The sequence below is a fragment of the Amblyraja radiata genome, chromosome 7, assembly GCF_010909765.2.
Source record: "Amblyraja radiata isolate CabotCenter1 chromosome 7, sAmbRad1.1.pri, whole genome shotgun sequence".
NCBI classification, from domain to species: Eukaryota; Metazoa; Chordata; class Chondrichthyes; order Rajiformes; family Rajidae; genus Amblyraja; species Amblyraja radiata.
In genome coordinates this window covers 63,204,478-63,217,589 of record NC_045962.1, presented here as the reverse complement: position 1 = coordinate 63,217,589, position 13,112 = coordinate 63,204,478, and the positions used below count along the sequence as shown (strand labels likewise).

General features: G+C 41.8%; 1 long non-coding RNA gene across 1 annotated transcript; it reads left to right on the top strand.

Annotated features, from left to right (window-relative positions):
* Positions 1-1,407: 1,407 nt before the first annotated feature.
* LOC116974857 lies at positions 1,408-5,534 on the top strand. The gene is made up of 3 exons (XR_004412468.1): positions 1,408-1,453; positions 3,445-3,447; positions 5,523-5,534. It is a non-coding gene; the product is annotated as an uncharacterized LOC116974857 (long non-coding RNA).
* Positions 5,535-13,112: the final 7,578 nt, after the last annotated feature.

Genomic DNA, 13,112 nt, shown 5'->3' with positions numbered 1-13,112 from the left:
CCTGCTCCCTTCCCTGTGGGTCACTCATTGATTTTCTGCCTGTACCTTAGGTGTGACCACCTCACTATAACTCCTACCTATGAAGCCTTCTGATTCGCAGATTACCCTGAGGTCATCCAGCTGCAGCTCCTGCTCCCCCATGCAATCAATCAGAAGCTATAGCTGGACTCACTTCCCACAGGTGTGTAATCCTCAGAGACGTTGGAAGCTTCCCAGCCTTCGCACATCTTACCAGAGGAGCAGACTAGTATTTATTTTTTAGTACATATTATATACTTTGTGAGTTGAGTTTAGTCTAGTCCAGTTTAGTTTAGTGACACAAGGCCCACCAAGTCAACACCAACCATTGATCACCTGTACACCAGTTCCATGTTATCCCACTTTAGCATCCTACACATTAGGAGTAATTTACAGCCAATTAACCTACATACCCATGTCAATGGTGCTGTGAGGCATCCGCTCTTTCACTGCCCCATTGTGCTGTCACTGTGAGCTTCATGTGAGCAACGAATTTCATTGCAGCCTGGTGCAAATGGCAGTAATTTTTTTTAGCCTATACATGAATTAATTTGAACACCACAATGCTTAAAAGAGAAAACAGCTGGTGAAACTCAGTGTGCCAGGCAGAATTTGTGGAGAGAAATGGACAGTTGATGGAGATACATTTGGGAAGATCTTTTCAGTTTAGACTTTGAATAATAATTTATAATCTTATAAATTGTATTAGCGAATGCCAAACGTTAAGAGAACAGTTGTCTATGTATAGAAGGTTTTCTTCCCATGTCTTTTAGAATTTTTAGGCCAAGTTCCTCTTCCCAGGTACTTCTAATTACTTCTGATGATGGAGTTTGTATATTTAAAAGGGTATTATACAGATATGATATTAACTTGTTTGAATCCGAGTTTCTAGTCATACATTCGTCTAGTATGTCTGGAACCATATGTTGATAGTCTTGAATATATGATTTCAGATAGTCTCGTATTTGAAGGTATCTAAAGTATTGGCTACCTTTCAGATAATATTTTGACTGTAATTCTTGAAATGAGAGAAGATATTTCCATTCTCCCAGAAACACGGTCTAGATCTTTCTTCAGTCTTTGCATTGTCTCAGAAATGTCCGTAGTAGTAGCCTCGAGTTCTCTGATAGCGTCGTTTTGTTTTTTTGAGGTGAGGAGAATGGGTCCCAACTTTTTGCTAATATCTTCTTCGACCCTTTTAATTTCTCCTTTCAAAACGGAATTTACCTCTTCGATTCGAGCTTGTAGAGTATCAATTTTTCTGCAGATTTCTGTTTTCCCAGCATTGAGTTTAACATCCAGTTTTGTTTCTAAATTTCCAAGCTTTTCAGTCAGAATTTCTCCAAAGTCTTTTACCATAGCCTGTCTTAAAGCTTGTTCTTGTGTCTGCTCTTCCATGGTAGAAATAACTCCTTCTTCCTCAGATTCTTCAGAAGTCTCTTTCTCTTGCAGAACCTGCAATCGGGTTCTGTGTCTGCTCCGAGGTGGAGTAGGCAGATTTCTTCTGTAAGTCCGTTTTGACATTTAAAAAATACCGGTATCCAGTCAGCATTGCGTCGATTTCTGATGACGCCACTTACGCGACGTCAGGCATCTGCCGGTAAGTGTTTTTCATTCGGTCCGCTTTTCTTTTTCAGGTATTTTAGCGCGTTTTAACACGTTTTTCGGAGCGGAGCTAAAAGGAGCGCCTCTTACTGCTCCATGTCCATGGCGCTACCGGAAGTCCTCGTCCCTGTGAGCTTCATGTGAGCAACGAATTTCATTGCACCCTGGTGCTAATGGCAGTAATTTTTTTTAGCCTATACGTGAATTAATTTGAACACCACAATGCTTAAAAGGTGAAACTCAGTGTGCCAGGCAGAATTTGTGGAGAGAAATGGATAGTTGATGTTTCAAGACGAGGCCCTTCATCTAGACCTGATACAGGTACATGGCTATCAATTTTCCTCCACAAATATCGCCTGACCCATTGACTCCAGCTTGCTCTATTTTTAGTTTAGTTTATTATTATTGTCACGTTTACCGAGGTACAATGTACAAAGAAGCACAAGAGACATCAGATGATGAAATTGAGAGCATAAAAAACAGACGACTGGAGGAACTCAGTGAATTACCATATAACCATATAACAATTACAGCACGGAAACAGGCCATCTCGACCCTTCTAGTCCGTGCCGGACACATAATCTCCCCTAGTCCCATATACCTGTGCTCAGACCATAACCCTCCATTCCTTTCCCATTCATATAACTATCCAATTTATTTTTAAATGATAAAAACGAACCTGCCTCCACCACCTTCACTGGAAGCTCATTCCACACAGCTACCACTCTCTGAGTAAAGAAGTTCCCCCTCATGTTACCCCTAAACTTCAGTCCCTTAATTCTCAAGTCATGTCCCCTTGTTTGAATCTTCCCTACTCTCAGTGGGAAAAGCTTTTCCACGTCAACTCTGTCTATCCCTCTCATCATTTAAAAACCTCTATCAAGTCCCCCCTTAACCTTCTGCGCTCCAAAGGATAAAGCCCTAACTTGTTCAACCTTTCTCTGTAACTTAGTTGCTGAAACCCAGGCAACATTCTAGTAAATCTCCTCTGTACTCTCTCTATTTTGTTGACATCCTTCCTATAATTAGGCGACCAAAATTGTACACCATACTCCAGAATTGGCCTCACCAATGCCTTGTACAATTTTAACATTACATCCCAACTTCTATACTCAATGCTCTGATTTATAAAGGCCAGCACACCAAAAGCTTTCTTTACCACCCTATCTACATGAGATTCCACTTTCAGGGAACTGTGCACAGTTATTCCCAGATCCCTCTGTTCACCTACATTCTTCAATTCCCTACCATTTACCATGTACGACCTATTTTGATTTGTCCTGCCAAGATGTAGCACCTCACACTTATCAGCATTAATTGTGAGGTGAAAGGAACAATTGACTTTTTGGGTCACAACTCTGCATCAGGACTTTTATTATTCCAGTTAAATGCAAAATCCTGTATGCCCAAAGCAATGACCCAGACAGTCGTGATAATTTTTTTGTAATTTTTATATATTCTTATAAAATGTGTTAACCATTACTGGATTTTTTTCTTGCAGGTTATGCAAATCATGCTTCAGATATCTGTTAATTATATATGGTGTTGAATTAAATAATTTCAGTACACTTTTTAGATTGTGTTTTAACTGGGTTGGAAAATTTGAATTAGGAAGGAGATGAAGTAAAAAATATTACAAACTGAAAATTAATTGGACTTTAAAGATATAAAAAAATATGTGAAATAAAAAGAGAATGGCAAAGGATCCTTAAGCCAGCCACAGACTCGATATAAAACCTGATATTTATGTTGAAAGCAAAAGAATATAAAGTTGAGATTAGTGCTATTGCAACTTTGCAGACATTTTAGAAACTAACGAAGGATGTTTCAGTGGTTAATGATGAGAGGGTAAATAGAATAAACCAAAATACATTACAAAATTGCAAGAATAGTGGAAAAGTGGATGGAAAGCCAACTTAAACCATCTTCTATCCTTATCTCACACCATTTGTCTTTTCATCTCTGGTCATTGACCAACCATCCACCAATCAAGCCCCCCTCCTCACACACACCCGTATCCAACTATCGCAGACCAGGCTTTTTTCTGCCCCTCCTCGCTTCCAGTCTTTTTCTCCCACCACTCACAATCAGTCTGAAGAAAAATCCTGATTCAAATGCCACCTATCCATTTTCTTCAGAGATGTCAGAATGGCAGACAGTGGCGATAGTAGATAGTTTTTTGGATAGTAGAATCAAGGGGTATGGGGAGAAGGCAGGCATGGGTTACTAATTGTGGATGATCAGCCATGATCACAATGAATGGCGGTGCTGGCTCGAATGTCTGAATGCCCTCCTCCTGCACCCATTTTCTATGTTTCTATGCTGCCTGACCTGCTGTGCTACTCTAGCACTTTGTGACTTTTTCTTTATTGGATAATCTAGAAGGGATTGAAGTCTGACTGTGTGATCACATGGGATCCAGGATCCAGGATCACATGGGATCCAGGACCATTTCAAGTTGCAAACGTTTATTAGGTAAACCTAAATAAGGGAAAACCATATTATTGTACCAGTTTATTGTAATTCAATAAAATTAATTATTGAATTGCAATAGATTATGTACATTATAAGCATAACCAAATATTAAGGGGATGGTCCTCTCATTGTGTGGGATGCTACAGTTGATACACAGCACTTGGGTTTCTCTCTTATGTGAACCAGACATCATGTCATCTGTCCCTCAACTAGAACAATAACCTTGTGCTCTATGGTCTGAAGAAGAGTCTCAACCCAAAACATCACCCATTCCTTCTCTCCAAAGATGCTGCCTGTCCAGCTGAGTTACTCCAGGTTTTTGTAGCAATGTTACAAAATTTTGAGTTTTAAAAATCAAGTCTGCAATTCATCCCATCAGATAAAGCATAAAAATAAGTTTAATTTGACACCTAATTCACTTTCATATCTTCTGTATTAAAAAAGTTATGGCCATTTTCATACTCGGAAATTAACATCTTGTTCCCTATTGATTTTCCATTGACTTAACACAAAAGCTGTGATCGAGGACAGTCTAAAGCCCATAACTTTATTAAAAATTAAGAGAACTGAAAGACATTTTCAGTTATTATAGATTGAAGCATTATGAAACAAATATTAAACAATCTTACTTGGATGACCTGAAATTAAAGCATATAATTAGTTAGTTACCCAATTGTAGCTAATTCCAAAATGTAATTACTAGATCTAAACATCTATCCATTTCTTAAGGAAAGAATAACATTTTTTAAAAGCCTAAGTGTCCAAAGAACATTCACACAAGAATTCACAATAAAACATGATTTTTAAATCTCATTGACATTAATTTATAGGCCAAATGGAAGGAATTTAGTGTTCAATTGCTGTAAATTAATGGCCATTTAAATCAGCTTGCGAGTGGGATCGTGTGGAACGCGATGGTTTGCAACATTCCCATTGCGGTGAATTTGTACCCCATATGCCCAGAAAAATAACTGCAGGATTTAATGGGCCCCCAAATCAGCTACTCGCAACATAAAATTTTGTATAAAGGGATCTTAAGAAGCCCTTTTTAATGTAAAAATAAACAGCCTACCTTGCATGAGATCCGTCCCGTTGGCGGCGGTCGCGGGTTTAGAGGATGATTTTTAACCTACTATAATAATTAAATAAACCAATTTAGTTTAAAAATAGCTGCAGCGAACTAATGTCGCAGCGATTTTTCGTCAGCAACTAAGTAGGCTGAACAACATTGATTTGAATAGCCTAGAGAAAATTGCATTTTAAACCCGCCCCCCTCTCAAAGGCACCAAAGTCGCGCACACGGGCAGCGACAGATCTGCAGCGCCGCTGAAGGTAGGTTTTGCAACATACCTAGTATTTGTGTCTATCTTATGTTCTACGACCGAGACAGCATCAGTGCAGCCGGGGGAGGGATAGCTGGTCAGTCCTGTCTCTGAGAATGTGATCAGTCCCAATCTGAAGAAGTATCTCAACCCAAAACGTCACCCATTCCTTCTATCCAGAGATGCTGCCTGTCCCGCTGAGCTACTCCAGCATTTTGTGTCTATTTTCCCACAATACCCTGAGATACAGTGTGAAAACAGGCCTTTCAGCCCACCGTCTGTTCCGACACTAATTCAATCATACACACTGGGGACAATTTACAGGAGACAATTAACCTAGAAACCATTCTTTGGAATGTGGAGGAAACCGAAGCACCCAGAGTAAACCCACATCGCCACATAGAGAATATGCAAACTCTGTACAGAAAGCACCCATAGTTTGGATTGTACCCGGGTCTTTGATGCCATTGTGCCACCCCATCTCATAGCATAATATGGGACTATCTTCAATTTTGTAAAACCCCTATTTTTATGTTACTTCTCTAACTGTTGACATGTTGTTTTTCCTTTGGCATTGCTAACACTGGGGCAATTCCCCGAGGCCTGACAGCTTGCTTTCCATGATCTTGTGAAAAATGGCTGCAAGATAATGCATCCATTGGTTCCATCTTCTAAAATTCGTTAGATTCAGCAAATGTCTAAGCAGGTAGAAAATCCTTGTTCAACAAAAGGATATCCTTGTTCAACAAAAGGACAGTAAGTGACAGTAAGCTTCAAACTATTTGGCCATTAGTCTTGTATTTGTGGTTGGCAAAATGCTAAATCCATTATTAAGAGACATTTAGAAAAGTTTAATGCAATTCCGCAGTCTTTATGTTTTTATGTAAGGATTCCATGTTTGAACAATGCATTAGAGTTCTTTGTGGATATATGTAGCATATCGATTTCCAAAAGGCATTGATTTAAGTGCCAGTTAAAAGGTTATTCTGCAAGATAAGGGTGCTTGAAATTGGCATTAATAAATTGGCAGGAATAGAAGATGGCTAGACATATTCCGGTCGGGAAGTTGTTAACAGTGTGATGTTACAGGCATCAGTATGTGAAATCCCATTAATAGCTTATATAAAGAAACTGTGTTTAGTACAGTCAAATTTACTGAGGAGACATGATGGAAAATCAATTTTTGAGGAGTATACAAAGAGTGTGAATAAAGCTACATATGGGCTAAGTGAGTGCGCAAAATTTACTAGATGGAATATAATGTAGGAAAATGTGTGATCATTTACTTTGTTGTGCAGAATAGAAATGTAAAATATTGTTTAAAGTGAGAGGTTGCAGAGGGAATTGGGTTTTCTTATAAATTAAATGCAAGTATGTTAATGTGCAGGCGCTAATGTATTAGGAAGTGAATATTTGCCTTTATCACGTGGGAGAAAAAAGTATATAAATCAGTCCTAATGTAGGGTCTCAATCCGAAACGTTGACTATTTCTTGCTCTCCCACAGAACCTGCCTAACCCACTGGGTTACTCCAGGAGATACAAGGAACTGCCCATGCTGGATTCTTGTGGAGAACACAAAATACTACAGTAACTCCAGGAGTTCCTCCAGGAGGATTTTGTTTCGTCTCTAACTGCGTAGGGTCTGGGTAAGGCCATACATGGATTATTGTTTACAGTTGGATTGTCCTTACTTCAGGAGGAATCTACATGGATTGCAGGAATTTCAGAGAGGTTCCACTAGCTGATGCCCTAAGATAAAGGGGTTATCTTAGGAGAAAAATTGAGCAAATTAGATCTATGCTTCGATTGGATCTCGAAGATTGAAAGGTTAACAAAACATAATATTCTTAGTGGGGTGAGAATATTTTTATTTTCATTGGGGAATCTAAACTTTAGACATTAGACTTTAGAGATACTGCGAGGAAACAGGCTCTTCAGCCCACCAAGTCCACGCTGACCAGTGTTCACCCTGAACACTAACACTATCCTACACATTAGGGACTATTTACAATTCTATAAATTAATCTACAATCCTGTACATCGTTGGAGCGTGGGAGAAAACTGGAGCACCTGGAGAAAACTCATGTGGTCACTGGGAGAATGTGCAAATTCCATACAGACAGCACCCACAGTTAGGATTGAGCCGAGGTCTCTGGTACTTTAAGGCAGCAACTCTACCGCTGCGCCACTGTGTCGCCCTGGGCCTTGGTCCATTATTTCAAAATAAGAGGTTGCCTATTTTAAGACAAAGATGGGAAGATATTTTTTTCTCTCCCAGCGGCTGTGAATCTTTGAAGTTCTCAACCTTTCGGAACCAGGGCAGCTGATTCATTGAATAAATTCAATGCTGAAATAGATGTGTTTTTGAGTTGCAGCAAAGTCAAGGATTTTAGGGATCAAGCAAGAAAGAAACGCTGAATATACTTTAAAAAAAAGATAATTCACAGCCTTTTCGGTAGATAATTCCAAAGATTCACAAGCATTGAGTAAAGAATTTCTAACATTTCTGATGCCTCATCATGAGATTACCATTTAATTTCACATTCTCCACTGTGAGCTCCCCAGCATCTACTATTAGGTAGGTTTAGGTTTAAGTTTATTATTGTCACGTGTACTGAGGTACAGTGAAACGTTTTATTTTGCATACTATCCAAACAGATCAGATATACTGTACATAAATACAATCAAGTCAAACTCAAGTAAAGTAGGTAAAGTAAAGGTAAAGATGCAGAGTGCTGAATATAGTTCTCAGCATTGTAGCGCACCAGTCCCATAGACAAGGTCCAATGTCCCACAATGGGTAGAGGTAAATCACAGAGAGGCCCGAGAGCCGTTGGAGAGGTCGCAGAGGGAGGAGCTACACCCGAGCGGTAGGATTTAAAGAGGAGCGCGGGGCTTGCTTCTACAGAGGCCCGAGAGCCGTTGGAGAGGTCGCAGAGGGAGGAGGAGCTGAAATCTGCAACGTTCCAAGTTCCACTTCAAAAACAAGTGGGTTTGAGGAAGCCGCTGATTGGTGGAAGCAGACAAGAGGGAGCAGCTGATTGGGAGTCAGATCCCTGCTGATTGTACTGTATTGTAGCTGTTTGTTTTGTATTGTATCCTAGGTAAGGGGAGTATGAGGGCCAGGGCAGTTTACTGTTCTGGATGTCAGATGTGGGAAGTCATGGAGTCTGATAGCCCTCCAGACGTCCACATCTGTGCCAGGTGTATTGAGATGGGGCTCCTAAGGGACCGTATTAGGAACCTGGAGCAGCAGCTCGATGACCTCCGTCTGGTCAGGGAGAGCGAGGAAGTCATTGAGAGGAGTTACAGGGAGGTGGTCACTCCAAGACCACAGGAGGCAGGCAAGTGGATCACGGTTGGGAGAGGCAAGGGTCACAGGCAGGGACTAGAGAGTACCCCGGTGGCTGTACACCTTGACAATAAGTACTCCTGTTTGAGCACTGTTGGGGGGGACAGCCTACCTGGGGGTAGCGACAGCGGCCGGGCCTCCGGTACAGAGACCGGTCCTGTTGCTCAGAAGGGTAAGGAAAAGAAGAGGAGAGCAATACTAATAGGGGACTCTATAGTTAGGGGGTCAGACAGGCTGATTCTGTGGACGCAGTCGGGAGACCCGAATGGTAGTTTGCCTCCCTGGTGCCAGGGTCTGTGATGTGTCTCAACGTGTCCAAGATATCCTGAAAGGGGAGGGAGAGGAGCCGAGGTCGTGGTACATATAGGTACCAATGACATAGGTAAAAAAAGAGAAGAGGTCCTGAAAGGAGAATTTAGGGAGTTAGGAGGGGAGTTAAAGAGTAGGACAGCAAAGGTAACAATCTCGGGATTACTGCCAGTGCCACGCGACAATGAGAGTAGGAATGGAGCAAGGTGGAGGATAAATGCGTGGCTGAAGGGCTGGTGCAGAGGGCAGGGATTCAAATTTCTGGATCATTGGGACCTCTTTTGTGGAAGGTGCGACATGTACAAAAAGGATGGGTTGCACTTGAACCTGAGGGGGACCGATATCCTGGCGGGGAGATCTGCAAAGGCTACTGGGGAGACTTTAAACTAGAATGGTTGGGGGGAGGGACTCAAATAGAGAAAGCTATTAGACAGTGTGTGAGGCAGGAGGCAGAGAAGGAAAGCATTCAGACCCAACATGTAGGGGGGAAAGAAGAAAACAATAATAAACAGAGAATAAGAGGTGGTGGGGTTCTTAAATGGGTGAGCAGAGAAACAGAGGGGTGTAAAATGTGGGCGGAAGCAATAGGTAGCAAGGTGAAAAGTAAAAGTGGCAGGCAGACAAATCCAGGGCAAAAATCAAAAAGGGCCACTTTTCAACATAATTGTATAAGGGGTAAGAGCGTTGTAAAAACAAGCCTGAAGGCTTTGTGTCTCAATGCAAGGAGCATTCGTAATAAGGTGGATGAGTTGAACGTGCAGATAGCTATTAATGATTATGATATAGTCGGGATCACGGAGACATGGCTCCAGGGTGACCAAGGCTGGGAGCTGAACATCCAGGGATATTCAATATTCAGGAGGGATAGAGAGAAAGGAAAAGGTGGTGGAGTAGCGTTGCTGGTTAGAGAGGAGATTAACGCAGTGGAAAGGAAGGACATTAGCTCGGAGGATGTGGAATCGGTATGGGTAGAACTGCGAAACACTAAGGGGCAGAAAACGCTGGTGGGTGTTGTGTACAGGCCACCTAGCAGTAGTAGTGAAGTTGGGGATGGCATCAAACAGGAAATTAGAAATGCGTGCAACAAAGGCAAAACAGTTATAATGGGTGACTTCAATCTACATATAGATTGGGTGAATCAAATTGGCAGGGGTGCTGAGGAAGAGGATTTCTTGGAATGTATGCGGGATAGTTATCTAAACCAACATGTAGAGGAACCAACGAGAGAGCAGGCTATTCTAGACTGGGTATTGAGTAATGAGGAAGGGTTAGTTAGCAGTCTTGTTGTGCGTGCCCCCTTGGGCAAGAGTGACCATAATATGGTTGAGTTCTTCATTAGGATGGAGAGTGACATTGCTAATTCAGAAACAACGGTTCTGAACTTAAAGAAAGGTAACTTTGAGGGTATGAGACGTGAATTGGCCAAGATTGACTGGCAATTAGTTCTAAAAGGGTTGACGGTGGATATGCAATGGAAGGTATTTAAAGACTGCATGGATGAACTACAAAAATTGTTCTTCCCAGTTTGGCAAAAGAATAAATCAGGGAAGGTAGTGCATCCGTGGATAACAAGGGAAATCAGGGATGGTATCAAAGCAAAAGATGATGCGTACAAATTAGCCAGAAAAAGCAGCATACCAGAGGACTGGGGGAAATTCAGAGACCAGCAGATGAGGACAAAGGGCTTAATTAGGAAAGGGAAAATAGATTATGAAAGAAAACTGTCAGGGAACATAAAAACTGACTGCAAAAGTTTTTATAGATGTGTGAAGAGAAAGAGATTAGTTAAACAAATGTAGGTCCCTTGCAGTCAGAAACAGGTGAGTTGATCATGGGGAACAAGGATATGGCGGACCAATTGAATAACTACTTTGGTTCCGTCTTCACTAAGGAAGACATAAATAATCTGCCGGAAATAGCAGGGGACCGCGGGTCAAAGGAGATAGAGGAACTGAGTGAAATCCAGGTTAGTCGGGAAGTGGTGTTGGGTAAATTGAATGGATTAAAGGCCGATAAATCACCAGGGCCAGATAGGCTGCATCCCAGAGTACTTAAGGCAGTAGCTCCAGAAATAGTGGATGCATTAGTGATAATTTTTCAAAACTCTTTGGATTCTGGAGTAGTTCCTGAAACGTAACCCCACTTTTTAAGAAGGGAGGGAGAGAGAAAACGGGGAATTACAGACCAGTTAGTCTAACATCGGTAGTGGGGAAACTGCTAGAGTCAGTTATTAAAGATGGGATAGCAGCACATTTGGAAAGTGGTGAAAACATTGGACAAAGTCAGCATGGATTTACGAAAGGTAAATCATGTCTGACGAATCTTATAGAATTTTTCGAGGATGTAACTAGTAGAGTGGATAGGGGAGAACCAGTGGATGTGTTGTATCTGGACTTTCAGAAGGCTTTCGACAAGGTCCCACATAAGAGATTAGTATACAAACTTAAAGCACACGGTATTGGGGGTTCAGTATTGATGTGAGATAGAGAACTGGCTGGCAAACAGGAAGCAAAGAGTAGGAGTAAACGGGTCCTTTTCACAATGGCAGGCAGTGACTAGTGGGGTACCGCAAGGCTCAGTGCTGGGACCCCAGCTATTTACAATTTATATTAATGATCTGGATGAGGGAATTAAAGGCAACATCTCCAAGTTTGCGGATGACACTAAGCTGGGGGGCAGTGTTAGCTTTGAGGAGGATGCTAGGAGACTGCAAGGTGACTTGGATAGGCTGGGTGAGTGGGCAAATGTTTGGCAGATGCAGTATAATGTGGATAAATGTGAGGTTATCCACTTTGGTGGCAAAAACAGGAAAGCAGACTATTAACTAAATGGTGGCCGATTAGGAAAAGGGGAGATGCAGCGAGACCTGGGTGTCATGGTACACCAGTCATTGAAAGTAGGCATGCAGGTGCAGCAGGCAGTGAAGAAAGCGAAAGGTATGTTAGCTTTCATAGCAAAAGGATTTGAGTATAGGAGCAGGGAGGTTCTACTGCAGTTGTACAGAGTCTTGGTGAGACCACACCTGGAGTATTGCGTACAGTTTTGGTCTCCAAATCTGAGGAAGGACATTATAGCCATAGAGGGAGTGCAGAGAAGGTTCACCAGACTGATTCCTGGGATGTCAGGACTTTCATATGAAGAAAGACTGGATAGACTTGGCTTATACTCGCTAGAATTTAGGAGATTGAGAGGGGATCTTATAGAAACGTACAAAATTCTTATGGGGTTGGACAGGCTAGATGCAGGAAGATTGTTCCCGATGTTGGGGAAGTCCAGGACAAGGGGTCACAGCTTAAGGATAAGGGGGAATCCTTTAGGACCGAGATGAGAAGAAACTTTTTCACACAGAGAGTGGTGAATCTCTGGAACTCTCTGCCACAGAGGGTAGTTGAGGCCAGTTCATTGGCTATATTTAAGAGGGAGTTAGATGTGGCCCTTGTGGCTAAAGGGATCAGGGGGTATGGAGAGAAGGCAGGTACGGGATATTGAGTTGGATGATCAGCCATGATCATATTGAATGGCGGTGCAGGCTCGAAGGGCCGAATGGCCTACTCCTGCACCTATTTTCTATGTATCTATAAGACAGCACCCTAGCTTACAGAAGAACTGTTCAGAAGTCTGGTAACATAGGGGAAGAAGTAACTCCAAGTGACAGCTTCTGTTTGTTCCTCTTCAGCTGTCTTTTTGAATCAGTTGTTTGCACTAGATACAACAAAGAAAATTGTGTTTGCCAAAAGACATTAATGCCAGACCCTGTTGAATTATCAACACATTTCAGGGTCTGCAGATTATTTTGCTGCGCTTCAAGAGAAATCTTTAGTGACTTGAGCATGGAACTAAAGGTTTTGAATCAACATTATGTGGCTGAGAAAGCAAATTAACTTCTTATTTCCTAAGTTCAACTGAGCCTTATGACGTGAGGCAATGTTATTGTGGTTGACCTAACCATCCATTTTTCCTGTGATGTTTTTCTCATCTCTTATGACTCATGCTCTGGCATTATTTCTTGGATCCAGATAACCCCCAGGGC